The sequence below is a fragment of the Malaclemys terrapin genome, chromosome 9, assembly GCF_027887155.1.
Source record: "Malaclemys terrapin pileata isolate rMalTer1 chromosome 9, rMalTer1.hap1, whole genome shotgun sequence".
Lineage (NCBI taxonomy): Eukaryota > Metazoa > Chordata > Testudines > Emydidae > Malaclemys > Malaclemys terrapin.
In genome coordinates, this window is record NC_071513.1 from 1,267,056 (window position 1) to 1,281,160 (window position 14,105).

Below are 14,105 nucleotides of genomic sequence, written 5' to 3' on the forward strand. Positions count from 1 at the left end.
TACAGCGCTGTGAGCTATTCCCCTCGGAGAGGTGGAGTACATACAGCGCTGCGAGCTATTCCCCTCGGAGAGGTGGAGTACATACAGCGCTGTGAGCTATTCCCCTCGGAGAGGTGGAGTACATACAGCGCTGCACGCTATTCCCCTCGGAGAGGTGGAGTACATACAGTGCTGCGAGCTATTCCCCTCGGAGAGGTGGAGTACATACAGCGCTGCACGCTATTCCCCTCGGAGAGGTGGAGTACATACAGCGCTGTGAGCTATTCCCCTCGGAGAGGTGGAGTACATACAGCGCTGCGAGCTATTCCCCTCGGAGAGGTGGAGTACATACAGTGCTGCGCGCTATTCCCCTCGGAGAGGTGGAGTACATACAGTGCTGCGAGCTATTCCCCTCGGAGAGGTGGAGTACATACAGCGCTGCGAGCTATTCCCCTCGGAGAGGTGGAGTACATACAGCGCTGCGAGCTATTCCCCTCGGAGAGGTGGAGTACATACAGTGCTGCGAGCTATTCCCCTCGGAGAGGTGGAGTACATACAGTGCTGTGAGCTATTCCCCTCGGAGAGGTGGAGTACATACAGCGCTGCGAGCTATTCCCCTCGGAGAGGTGGAGTACATACAGCGCTGTGAGCTATTCCCCTCGGAGAGGTGGAGTACATACAGCGCTGCGAGCTATTCCCCTCGGAGAGGTGGAGTACATACAGCGCTGCGAGCTATTCCCCTCGGAGAGGTGGAGTACATACAGCGCTGCGAGCTATTCCCCTCGGAGAGGTGGAGTACATACAGCGCTGCGAGCTATTCCCCTCGGAGAGGTGGAGTACATACAGCGCTGCGAGCTATTCCCCTCGGAGAGGTGGAGTACATACAGCGCTGCGAGCTATTCCCCTCGGAGAGGTGGAGTACATACAGCGCTGCACGCTATTCCCCTCGGAGAGGTGGAGTACATACAGCGCTGCACGCTATTCCCCTCGGAGAGGTGGAGTACATACAGCGCTGCATGCTATTCCCCTCGGAGAGGTGGAGTACATACAGCGCTGCGAGCTATTCCCCTCGGAGAGGTGGAGTACATACAGCGCTGCGAGCTATTCCCCTCGGAGAGGTGGAGTACATACAGCGCTGCGAGCTATTCCCCTCGGAGAGGTGGAGTACATACAGCGCTGTGAGCTATTCCCCTCGGAGAGGTGGAGTACATACAGCGCTGTGAGCTATTCCCCTCGGAGAGGTGGAGTACATACAGCGCTGCGAGCTATTCCCCTCGGAGAGGTGGAGTACATACAGCGCTGCGAGCTATTCCCCTCGGAGAGGTGGAGTACATACAGCGCTGCGAGCTATTCCCCTCGGAGAGGTGGAGTACATACAGCGCTGCGAGCTATTCCCCTCGGAGAGGTGGAGTACATACAGCGCTGCGAGCTATTCCCCTCGGAGAGGTGGAGTACATACAGCGCTGCGAGCTATTCCCCTCGGAGAGGTGGAGTACATACAGCGCTGCGAGCTATTCCCCTCGGAGAGGTGGAGTACATACAGCGCTGCGAGCTATTCCCCTCGGAGAGGTGGAGTACATACAGCGCTGCGAGCTATTCCCCTCGGAGAGGTGGAGTACATACAGCGCTGCGAGCTATTCCCCTCGGAGAGGTGGAGTACATACAGCGCTGCGAGCTATTCCCCTCGGAGAGGTGGAGTACATACAGCGCTGCGAGCTATTCCCCTCGGAGAGGTGGAGTACATACAGCGCTGCGAGCTATTCCCCTCGGAGAGGTGGAGTACATACAGCGCTGCGAGCTATTCCCCTCGGAGAGGTGGAGTACATACAGCGCTGCGAGCTATTCCCCTCGGAGAGGTGGAGTACATACAGCGCTGCGAGCTATTCCCCTCGGAGAGGTGGAGTACTTGCAGCGCTGCGAGCTATTCCCCTCGGAGAGGTGGAGTACATACAGCGCTGCGAGCTATTCCCCTCGGAGAGGTGGAGTACTTGCCGCGCTGTGAGAGGGCTCTCGCAGCGCTGGTGGCGCGACTACACTCGCGCTTCACAGCGCTGCCACGTGAATCCGCGAGTGTAGCCAAGGCCTAAACTAGTTGACACTTCACCTAGAAGTGTGAACTAGTGGCTAGAGTAGGGGACTGACAACTGGGACTCCTGAGTTCTGTTCTTTGGTCTGGTCTGCTGTGAAACAGAGGACAAGTGGCTTGATCACTCCATGTCTACCTCGATGTGAATTAGAGGTTAAGACACTTGCCTTCCAGACAGGGGCTTAATGGTGAGGTTTAATGAATCCGTGTTTGCAAACCGCTTTGGGCTGTTTAGGTGAAATATGATATAAAATGCTAAGTGTTATTGTTTTAGCCTTTCCATGGATTTGATCAAGCCACATGCAGATGGCCACATGAGGCGGGGAAGGAACCTTCTGTTCCCAGTATTCTCATGTCCTAAGCAGAGCTCAGTAATGAACTCTTAATACTTGGGAAATACTATCTGCTTTGCTTAGCAAGAGGTGGAAATGCCCCGACATAGGAGATCCGAACAAGGCCTTCTCTGCACTCTGTGCGCACTAAAACCTACTCTCAAAGTACTTTATTTCAATATTTTCCTTGTGGATTATTTACCTGTGTTGCAGTGGAGCCCAGCAGCCTCCGTAGGCTGGGAGCACATTGTGCTGAATGCTGTACGAACACGTCCCGAGAGCTTACAGCCTAATGCAGAGGAGATGGAACGAATGTCTGTTGCATGGGGTAGCGGGAAGATGGAAGCTAAGGTGATGGTGAGGAGATCTTGTGGTTCCTTAGGCCAACAGGCTGCCTGATTCGATGGCTCTGATAGTTCTGTCCTTTTAACCCTCTGCCAATTTACAGTTACACAAAATTGCCGCTTTCCCAGAGAGACTAAACTAACCATTTGCTCATGACTCTTGTCCTGGCCTTCTGCCAGGTGCCCTCTTCATGGCAGCTGTGCAGCAGAGAGCCACAGTGATAGGGTGACCATATTTCCCAAAGAGAAAACAGGACACCTCCAGCCCTCGCCCGAGCCCCCCCCCCCCATGAGACTGTTGCCCGTGGCTAGAACCCTGCGGGGGGGGCCCTCAGGAGGCTGCCGGGCCCCTTGCTGGAACCCTGCCGCTCCCCACCCATGCTGGAACCCTGCCTCCCCTTCCCAGCTCTCTGCCTCCCCTGCTGCCGTGTGGCGGGCTGGCATCTCAACTTGTCCCCCCACCAGGGTCGGCTCCAGGCACCAGCCCACCAAGCTTGTGTTTGGGGCGGCACCTGGAGGGGGCTCGCCGCCCTCCCTCCGGGGCTCCGGCCGCCCTCCCCCCCACCTCCCGGCACCCTCCCCTGCTGTGCGGGGTGGGGCGGCGGCTGGAGGCTTTTTTGCCTGGGGCGGCAAAAAAGCCAGAGCCAGCCCTGCCCCCCACAGCTTAAAAAAGGGACTGTCCTGGCCAACACGGGATGTATGGTCACCCTAAACAGGGAGGGATCTGATAATGTTACAGTGAAGGTGGTTTTGGGGGAGCACAGGGAGGGGATTGACTGGCCACTGTTCCCCTTTCTCCTTTCTCCTTTAGCAGCTGCGGAAGAGGGGTTGTGTGTGGTGGTCAGAGGGGAGAGCTGGCGGCACCTGCAGAGCGGCCTGTATCTTTTTTTTCTCCTATATCTTCCTGTTTATGAAGGAATGTTTTGAATAATTTTTTTTTTATTATTTTTGAAAGCTTGGTTTAGCCTCTGCTAAAGTTCCAGAGATCCTGACAAGTCTGCACCTTTCTCCTCTGCCTGCAGCGCTGTTATGTCGAACAATTGTAATGCAAATTTCAGTTGCTCTAGAAAGCTACAGTTTCCATCCTCAACCCTGGAGAATCCAACTATTCCTAGTAGGCAGCACTGCCCAGGTTGGTGTCGTGAACCTACAGGAAGTGGCACCAAGGATTCCTTTTGCAGAGGAGAGCATTAAAAGTAACAGCTTGTCTCTTTGGCCCTCCTTTCGGCGTTCCTACCTCTGCTGTCCTCCTACTGCAGCTACAGCCAAGGTGTCTGGTGCACACTCAGCGCTCTTTTGGTTCCCCCTGCAGATGGGCTGGGGTAGGGGAGGAGGTCAGAGAGCTGCTGACCAGCAGAGATTGACCAATGTCAGACTGCGTGCTGTGCTGATAACGCTGCAAAGATCCGGAGTGTGGGGAGACTTCAGCTGGGCCACTCTCCTGGAATGGCTTCTCTTAGGGTGACCAGATGTCCTGATTTTATAAGGACAGTCCCGATTTTTGGGTCTTTCTTATATAGGCTCCTATTACTCCCCACCCGCTGTCCTGATTTTTCACACTTGCTGTCTGGTCACCCTAGCTTCTCTGTTCCTTCCCTGCTGCGCTGAGAGTTACTCTGCCAAGAGTTACACAATAGCTAGGGGTGGAGCTAGCAGGGCGGGGAGACTGGGCATCTGAAATCTCTAGGTCAGAGCTTTATAGCATGAGTCCTGCAATCCCAGGCCTGTCAGGGCTAGAGTGAATGGTGCTCCGAGAAGAAAGTCTCTTCCCCCTTTACACAGAAGGCCTGCCAGTGCAGCAGTCTTGGAAAGGTGGGTTTTGAGGGAGGCCAGCATCTTTGTGTGGGTGCTGTGGGATACTGGCTTTCTGAAGATGAAGTCTGTAGGCCCATTTTGTGGGTGTTGCTGAGCTGCTCTCAGCCAGGGCCGGCACATCCCATTAGGCGACCTAGGCGGTCGCATAGGGCGCTACAATTTGGGGGGCGGCGACTGCAGTGGTATTTCGGCGGCGGGACCTTCCGCTGTCTCTGGGGGGGGCGGCATTTTGGGGCGGGACCTTCCGCTGCCTAGGGTGGCAGAAAAGCTGGCGGCGCTCCTGCTCTCAGAACAGCACCTGGAAGAAGGATGTATATTCATAGATTCATAGATTATAGGACTGGAAGAGACCTCGAGAGGTCATAGAGTCCAGTCCCCTGCCTGCATGGCAGGACCAAATACTGTCTAGACCATCCCTGATAGACATTTATCTAACCTATTCTTAAATATCTCCAGAGATGGAGATTCCACAACCTCCCTAGGCAATTTATTCCAGTGTTTAACCACCCTGACAGTTAGGAACTTTTTCCTAATTTCCAACCTAAACCTCCCTTGCTGCAGTTTAAGCCCATTGCTTCTTGTTCTATCCTTAGAGGCTAAGGTGAACAAGTTTTCTCCCTCCTCCTTATGACACCCTTTTAGATACCTGAAAACTGCTATCATGTCCCCTCTCAGTCTTCTCTTTTCCAAACTAAACAAACCCAATTCTTTCAGCCTTCCTTCATAGGTCATGTTCTCAAGACCTTTAATCATTCTTGTTGCTCTTCTCTGGACCCTTTCCAATTTCTCCACATCTTTCTTGAAATGCGGTGCCCAGAACTGGACACAATACTCCAGCTGAGGCCTAACCAGAGCAGAGTAGAGCGGAAGAATGACTTCTCGTGTCTTGCTCACAACACACCTGTTAATACATCCCAGAATCATGTTTGCTTTTTTTGCAACAGCATCACACTGTTGACTCATATTTAGCTTGTGGTCCACTATAACCCCTAGATCCCTTTCTGCCGTACTCCTTCCTAGACAGTCTCTTCCCATTCTGTATGTGTGAAACTGATTTTTTTCTTCCTAAGTGGATCACTTTGCATTTGTCTTTGTTAAACTTCATCCTGTTTACCTCAGACCATTTCTCCAATTTGTCCAGATCATTTTGAATTATGACCCTCTCCTCCAAAGCAGTTGCAATCCCTCCCAGTTTGGTATCATCTGCAAACTTAATAAGCGTACCTTCGATGCCAATATCTAAGTCGTTAATGAAGATATTGAACAGAGCCGGTCCCAAAACAGACCCCTGCGGAACCCCACTCGTTATGCCTTTCCAGCAGGATTGGGAACCATTAATAACAACTCTCTGAGTACGGTTATCCAGCCAGTTATGCACTCACCTTGTAGTAGCCCCATCTAAACTGTATTTGCCTAGTTTATCGATAAGAATATCATGCGAGACCGTATCAAATGCCTTACTAAAGTCTAGGTATACCACATCCACCGCTTCTCCCTTATCCACAAGACTCGTTATCCTATCAAAGAAAGCTATCAGATTGGTTTGACATGATTTGTTCTTTACAAATCCATGCTGGCTGTTCCCTATCACCTTACCACCTTCCAAGTGTTTGCAGATGATTTCCTTAATTACTTGCTCCATTATCTTCCCTGGCACAGAAGTTAAACTCACTGGTCTGTATTTCCTGGGTTGTTTTTATTTCCCTTTTTATAGATGGGCACTATATTTGCCCTTTTCCAGTCTTCTGGAATCTCTCCCATCTCCCATGATTTTCCAAAGATAATAGCTAGAGGCTCAGATACCTTCTCTATTAGCTCCTTGAGTATTCTAGGATGCATTTAATCAGGCCTTGGTGACTTGCAGGCATCTAACTTTTCTAAGTGATTTTTAACTTGTTCTTTTTTTATTTTATCTGCTAAACCTACCCCCCTTCCCATTAGCATTCACTATGTTAGGCATTCCTTCAGACTTCTCGGTGAAGACCGAAACAAAGAAGTCATTAAGCATCTCTGCCATTTCCAAGTTTCCTGTTACTGTTTCTCCCTCTTCACTAAGCAGTGGGCCTACCCTGTCTTTGGTCTTCCTCTTGCTTCTAATGTATTGATAAAAAGTCTTCTTGTTTCCCTTTATTCCTGTAGCTAGTTTGAGCTCATTTTGTACCTTTGCCTTTCTAATCTTGCCCCTGCATTCCTGTGTTGTTTCCCTATATTCATCCTTTGTAATTTGTCCTAGTTTCCATTTTTTATATGACTCCTTTTTAGTTTTTAGATCATGTAAGATCTCGTGGTTAAGCCAAGGTGGTCTTTTGCCACATTTTATCTTTCCTAACCAGCGGAATAGCTTGCTTTTGGGCCCTTAATAGTGTCCCTTTGAAAAACTGCCAACTCTCCTCAGTTGTTTTTCCCCTCAGTCTTGATTCCCATGGGACCTTACCTATCAGCTCTCTGAGCTTACCAAAATCCGCTTTTCTGAAATCCATTGTCTCTATTTTGCTGTTCTCCGTTCTACCCTTCCTTAGAATTGCAAACTCTATGATTTCATGATCACTTTCATTCAAGCTGCCTTCTACTTTCAAATTCTCAATGAGTTCCTCCCTATTTGTTAAAATCCAGTCTAGAACAGCTTCCCCCCAGTAGCTTTTTCAACCTTCTGAAATAAAAAGTTGTCTGCAATGCAGTCCAAGAATTTGTTGGATAGTCTGTGCCCCGCTGTGTTATTTTCCCAACATATATCCGGATAGTTGAAGTCCCCCATCACCACCAAATCTTGGGCTTTGGATGATTTTGTTAGTTGTTTAAAAAAAGCCTCATCCACCTCTTCCACCTGGTTAGGTGGCCTGTAGTAGACTCCTAGTATGACATCATACTTGTTTTTTTACCCCTTTTAGCCTAACCCAGAGACTCTCAACACTTCTATCTCCTATGTCCATCTCTACCTCAGTCCAAGTGTGTACATTTTTAATATATAAGGCAACACCTCCTCCCTTTTCCCCCTGTCTATCCTTCCTGAGCAAGCTGTACCCATCCACACCAACATTCCAATCATGTGTATTATCCCACCAAGTTTCAGTGATGCCAACAATGTCATAGTTGTATTTATTTATTAGCACTTCCAGTTCTTCCTGCTTATTCCACATACTTCTCGCATTTGTATATAGGCATCTAAGATACTGGTTTGATCTTTCCTCCCAGTTTTGTCCTGACTCTCCTTTCTCTCTGCCAATATAGCCCACACTCCCTCTCGTTTCCGACCCATCTTCCCGGTCTCCATGTTCCCCACTTACCTGTGGGCTTTGCTCACAATGCGTAGTATAAAGCAAGGGTGTTCTTGTCTGACCTTGCTGATCAGGGAACTCTGCATTCTAGAGTCTACGTTCAGAGAGCCAACTGCTGTCTAGGATCCTGGGGAAATTGCTTGCTTGAATAAATGTGGAGATGAAATCCAGTGTCGGATTCGATGTAGTGATGCTGCTGCACTGAGCAACCTTGTCTCATTTGGGAGTGTTTTGCAGTTATGGTGAATGGTGGGACTAAGACTAAATGAACACCTATTGATTCAGTGCCTTATCTCTACATGGTGGTATTAACATTTACATTGGTGTCATTAGAAAAATTGCCCATTGTCTTCAACATTGTGCGTTTTGAGTTATGAATGAGTATCAAGACAGACAAGTCCTGATCCCGCAACCCTCATCCATATAAGCAGTCACAAGGATGAGGGAAAAACTTGGATGGGAAGTCTGTAATGGGACTCTTTGTAGGACTAAGGGGAGCAGGGTTTGGCCACTAGCACAATGAAGACAAACTGGCCCAACTATTCAGGGATGAAATGCCCCAGGAAATACTGTGTAGTCTGTTTTTATAGTTAAAAACTTTTCTCAGGATTCATGCTGCTTAAAACTCCTATGTAATTCGTTTATTTTTCATTTCTCATGGGTAGGTGATTTTATGCATTCCTAATCCATCTATTGTACAAGGTGTAATTCTTCATTTCTTTCTCGAAACTAATTATCTGTTCTCCCATTCTGATAATGGCAAAGATTAATTAGTATTAGTGCAAATATCCATGGCTGTATATAAGATGTTGTCAAGACATAATGCTTGCCTACGTACAATTTCTCAATTACAGCATGTAATCAAGCGATTGTCTGAAACGCTTTAAGATCTTCAATCTCTTGAGATGTTCTATAGAAATAAATTACGGCGACGATTGTTTTCTCTGTTTTTCAGCCAAAAGCGGGGCACAGCGCCAATAAGCTGCCTTCTCTCCAGAGACCACTTGGACTATTGTGGATGGATCCAGGCACCTGGATACTCCAAAAGATGTTGGTGGTAATGCAACAGCTGCCCACCCGGCTGACATCAGGGGCCTCCAGAACTGAAAGCATGAGCTAAAAAGCCAGCCTTGCGAGATGGGGCTGGAGCAGACTCCCATCCTCTGGGGCTCAGGCACAGAAGGGAAGGTATAAAACACACCAGCTGGTGGGTTATGATAATACTTAGCACTCTGTAGGTGAACAGTGTTTTACGGGCGTTAATATTTATCCCGTTAAGTTCCTGGCAAATCAGAGGGAATTCAGTTATTATTATTAGGAAACGACTTTTTCAACGTGGCTCAGGCTGTCCAGGGGTCTGTCAGCAACAAGGAAGAATTTTGTGCTGAAGCCCCAGAGGGAAAGAGGAAGGTAACAGGAACTTCTGGGGAAATGTAGCAGTGGAAAACAGTCTGCTACCAGGGGAGGGTGTGGTTGAGACCAGCTCCTGCGGCCTGGTGGCTAAAGGCAGTTTTTCCTCCAGGGCAGAAGGGAATGTTTTGCCTGTCTGTGAGAAGACTGTCCAGGTTGCTGGCTGCCCTCAGGTTGCAGATAAGCGAGGGACAGACCTCACTCTAGCATGCATAGGAAGATGTGTCCTAGAGGGAAGCCCAGAGGAGAGGATGGAAGCCTAGAGACCGCTGCGGTGGGTGAGGGTTTCATGGGCTCTACCTGCAGGCAAGCCCAGTTCAAAGAGGGAGGAAGGTGTAGTGCCTACCAGTGAAAGGACTGCTCTGGTTGTTAGCTGTGAGCCCACAGCTGAACAGGGGATAGATCCCACTCTAGAGAGCACAGAGGTGTGTGCCTTAGAGGGGGGCCCAGACAGAGACGTTAAGAAGAAATGTGTGTGTGGCGGGGGGGTACAGGAGCGTCTCTTCACTGATTGCATGGGAGGGTTTGCTCAGGAGAAATTTGCTAGATTGGCATCTGTGCTCCAGCTCCCAGGCTCCCCACCTGCAGCTTAGGTTGTAAGAGGGAACTCTGTGTAAGTGACCTCCCGGAGGGGAACATTCCTACAATAGACCTCGTGGGAACAGAGAGAGGCGCGACCCCAGTCCAGGCTTAGAGCTTGGCACAGCAGAAAAAGCATAACAAACCTAGACTGCAAAATGGTGTTCCGCTGTACTCGTGAAAACAAACGCTGTCTCTTTAAGGCAGGATAAGAGTCTTTCTAATGACTTGGGTGTCAGTGAAAATGCTAATGACCGACCTGAGAAAGGGGAGGAGGACGCATTCTCCTGAGCTGAGAAAAGCGGGTGGGGAGGGTTCCAGCATGAGGAGTGAGGATACAAAAAACCCCCAAGGTGGTGTGGAGGATTGTTTGCATGGGCATAGCCCTGGAGATGGAATGCAGCTCTGCAGGGGGGTGGCCAGTAACATGCAAGGGTCTCCTTACACCCTTTCCTCGCCAAAGCCCCAAAGACATACATGAATTGAGAACTTTTACTGAACAAAACACTAAAGGGGGAAAAAAATCAAATACCTGAACACATACTATGGTTTCATAGATTCATAGACTCTAGGACTGGAAGGGACCTCGAGAGGTCATAGAGTCCAGTCCCCTGCCCTCATGGCAGGACCATGGTTCAGGAAGGGGCTGCAAAACACCATAAATGCTTAACAAACCGGTCTGTCTAAACTGAAGGCGTGGTATGATAAACATACTTGGAAGCACCTCCCTGTCATGAATTTTCTGGTACTGTTATGTCTTATAATACACAGTCTATTGGTTGTCACTAAAAATTTGGTATTGGTGGTAAATCCTTTAAAAATGTGGGACATGCATGATTTTTGAAAGAAACTTTTGAACATGCGGGGAGTGGTACCAAGGAAGTCCTGTAAGAATACTGCTTCTCAGCTAGTACCTGTAAACAGGCTTAGAGCTTGGCACAGCAGAGAAAGCATAACAAACCTAGACTGCTGTGTGGAAGGGGAAATTGAGGCACATCATCTCATGGCTTTGGTGGCTAAATGCCAAGACACCTACACTCTAAAACAGTGGTTCTCAAACTAGGGCCGCCGTTTGTTCAGGGAAAGCCCCTGGCGGGCCGGGCCAGTTTGTTTACCTGCCTGAAAGCATTTTAGTGTGCAGCATTGTTAACACAATGTAGATATCAATATCTTTTAGAGCAGTGGTTCTCAAACTAGGGCTGCCGCTTGTTCAGGGAAAGCCCCTGGCGGGCCGGACTGGTTTGTTTACCTGCCGCATCTGCAGGTTCGGCCTATCACAGCTCCCACTGGCCGCAGTTCGCCGCTCCAGGCCAATGGGGGCTGCGGGAAGCAGGCGGGCCGAGGGATGTGCTGGCCGCCCTTCCTGCAGCCCCCATTGGCCTGGAGCGACGAACCACAGCCAGTGGGAGCTGTGATTGGCCAAACCTGCAGATGCGGCAGGTAAACAAACCAGTCCGGCCCGCCAGGGGCTTTCCCTGAACAAGCGGCAGCCCTAGTTTGAGAACCACTGCTCTAAAAGATATTGATATCTACATTGTGTTAACAATGCTGCACACTAAAATGCTTTCAGGCAACCTGGAAAAAGAAACCCAGAACTTTGTAAAAACACCTATGGATAACACTAAAATTTTTGGTAACACTCGGAAGTTAGAAGAACAGGAGTACTTGTGGCACCTTAGAGACTAACAAATTTATTAGAGCATAAGCTTTCGTGGACTACAGACTAACACGGCTGCTACTCTGAAACTCGGAAGTTAGATAACCAAGACCTAAGGAGGATTTTAGGCACACTGCCTTCGCATTAGTCAGTGACTAACCCTCTGGCTGTAATCTACGGGGGAGATTCCCATATATACTTCCCATAATTTCATAGTAATATTATATGATTGTGTCATAATCATAATGTATTTTATGCAAGATAGGTCATGTGAGGTATCATTGGAAAGGTTATGATTTACTGAATAGGAGTATTCTAATTGTATGCATGTACCATTTTTGTATATAAAGTTAGGAATATTGACTATACATCTGTACTACAAAAGTGTTTTGCACCTGGGGAATGCCCACCAGACAGAATGCAACCAGTCTGGCTGGTTAGCTGGGAACAAGTCAATGGACCATTAGGGAGAACAATAGCTCTTTGAAGATGCTAATCTCCCACCTTCCTGAGAAGCTTTCCTGGGAGTCTACAAACAGCCTCTGACTCATGGCTGCATTAACACTGCAGGGTTATGTGATCAAGTCACCTAGTGCTGGACTCCATGATAGAATACCAGTATTTTTCCACTGGGGGGAGTGGGGGAGGGAACCACACTGGAAAACAAAGGATTCCCACCATATGTAAAACCTATTTAAGGCAGGGAAGTGAATCCCTGCCCAGGATGACTGCTTGTGGATCACCGTGGGTGTTTCACGGACATTAACGCAGGTTGGTCTGGAAAGGTGCATGATGCTCGCATCTTTCGGAACACTGGCCTGTTCAGGAAGCTGCAAGCAGGGACTTTCTTCCAAGACCAGAAGATCACGTTGGGGACGTGAAAATGCCCATTCTGATCCTGGGAGACCCTGTCTATCTCTTAATGCCGTGGCTTATGAAGCCATACCCTGGGCACCTTGACAGCAGCAAGGAGCAGTTTAACAACAGGCTGAGCAAGTGCAGGATAACTGAGTGTGCTTTTGGCCGTTTAAAGGCCCGCTGGTGCTGCCTATCTGGGAGGCTGGACCTGGCCGATGACAATATTCCTACGCTTATAGCCACATGCTGTATGCTCCATAATATTTGCAAAGGGAAGGGGGAAGGGGGGCGGGCGCGAAGCTGCTCGGTTTGCAGTGCTAGTAGTGCCTGGAGCATGTCCACTTGGCGCTTCATATCGTTAAGAGCTGCTCCATGGCTTCGTTCTGGCGCACCACATTCTCCTTTCAGTCCCTCTTCTCGCTGTCCCGCCACTCCTTCAATTCCTGTTCCTCAGCAGCAGAGTGCATCATAACCTCATGCAGAAAGTTCTCTTTAGTTCTTCGTGGCCGCTTTCTAATTCTGCACAGCCGTTCAGCCGCCGATAACAGAGGGAGGTTGGGCTCTCAAGGTCATCTCTGTGAAGCCAAAGTGCAACATTTTACAGAAGCAGTATTGTTTGCAACACCCAGACCACTGATTCAGTGATTTAAAACACAGCCACTATTCACATACCTGTCACTAACTGGCTGACCCCAGGCAAGCACACGTGAGCCACGAGATCCCCAAAATGGTGAGTAACCGCAGGAGTAGGGGAAATCAGTGTTCCAGGACCGTACTGTACACTGGGCACGGGGCTCTTGGGGAGAGCCAGCACTGTAGGGGGGGCCTTATAATCATTCCTGTCCCCACATTTTCCACAGGCTGTGTTCATTATGGAAGATCTCTCGCTGCTGAGGGTGAGCACGGAATCAAGGGAGGGTCTTCTCCAAGACTGCAGCTTCCACCCTGGCCCCTATGTGGCTCACCTGTGTGCAGCAATGGTCCCCCCGCCATGACGGCACAGTGGCACGGGAAAGTTACCCTTAATGGGGCAAGGAACAAAGCAGCTCTGCCGAAGAACCTGCGGCAACGGATTGCCCCGTATCTCCGTGAGCGTTTCATGGAGATCTCTGAGTCAGATTCCCGTGAAGTGATAGAGAGAGGCCAAAAATCAAAAGTCTAAAAGTTAGAATCGTTACTAGGCTGAACAGAATTGACATCAAGTCATCAATCTATTGTCTAGTCTTGATTTTGTTTAGAGTTCTTTTCATGCTGCTTCTGTGGATGGGTTTTGTGGATGGGTTACAAACTTGTATATAGAAAATAAAGTGTGTGTATGAGAGACAGAGATCCCTGTTCCTGACTGGCTAAGAACTGTGCTCGTCCTAGGATTTGTGTTGCCTCATCCTGGTCCCCTTGTTTGTCTCCTCCACCTGTCACGCCTCGTCTCTGAGACACTCGGCTCTTATGGGCAGGGATTGTCATATATTATGGATTGTTTCTTTTTTTACAGCATGCAGTGCAGTGGGGCTCCGATCCCCTGGTTAACCTCTAGGTGCTACCACAATATGAACGTTTAATAATTATAATTACACAGAGGCTTAATTGAGAGTGAGTATTTAAATTAAATGCTAGTTATTTGGGACCAAGGTGCTAAATCCTGTTTAGGTTTAAGAAGTGAAGGGAAGATAAATATTCTCAGTCCCAGTCTCTCAGAATAACACTAGCAGGAGCTGGGGGTAGCTGCACCCCATTGCCTGGGGGATGTGATTCTGTGCTTTTGGAGTGGTT

General features: G+C 49.1%; 1 long non-coding RNA gene across 1 annotated transcript in view; it reads left to right on the forward strand.

Moving 5' to 3' along the window:
• The window catches only part of LOC128842662 (uncharacterized), a 34,660-nt gene extending 21,068 nt beyond the window's left edge, over nt 1-13,592 (forward strand). The window contains exons 2-3 of the long non-coding RNA XR_008446085.1: nt 8,787-9,019; nt 13,196-13,592. This is a non-coding gene — a long non-coding RNA (uncharacterized LOC128842662). The remainder of the gene's footprint in view (nt 1-8,786; nt 9,020-13,195) is intronic.
• Nucleotides 13,593-14,105: the final 513 nt, after the last annotated feature.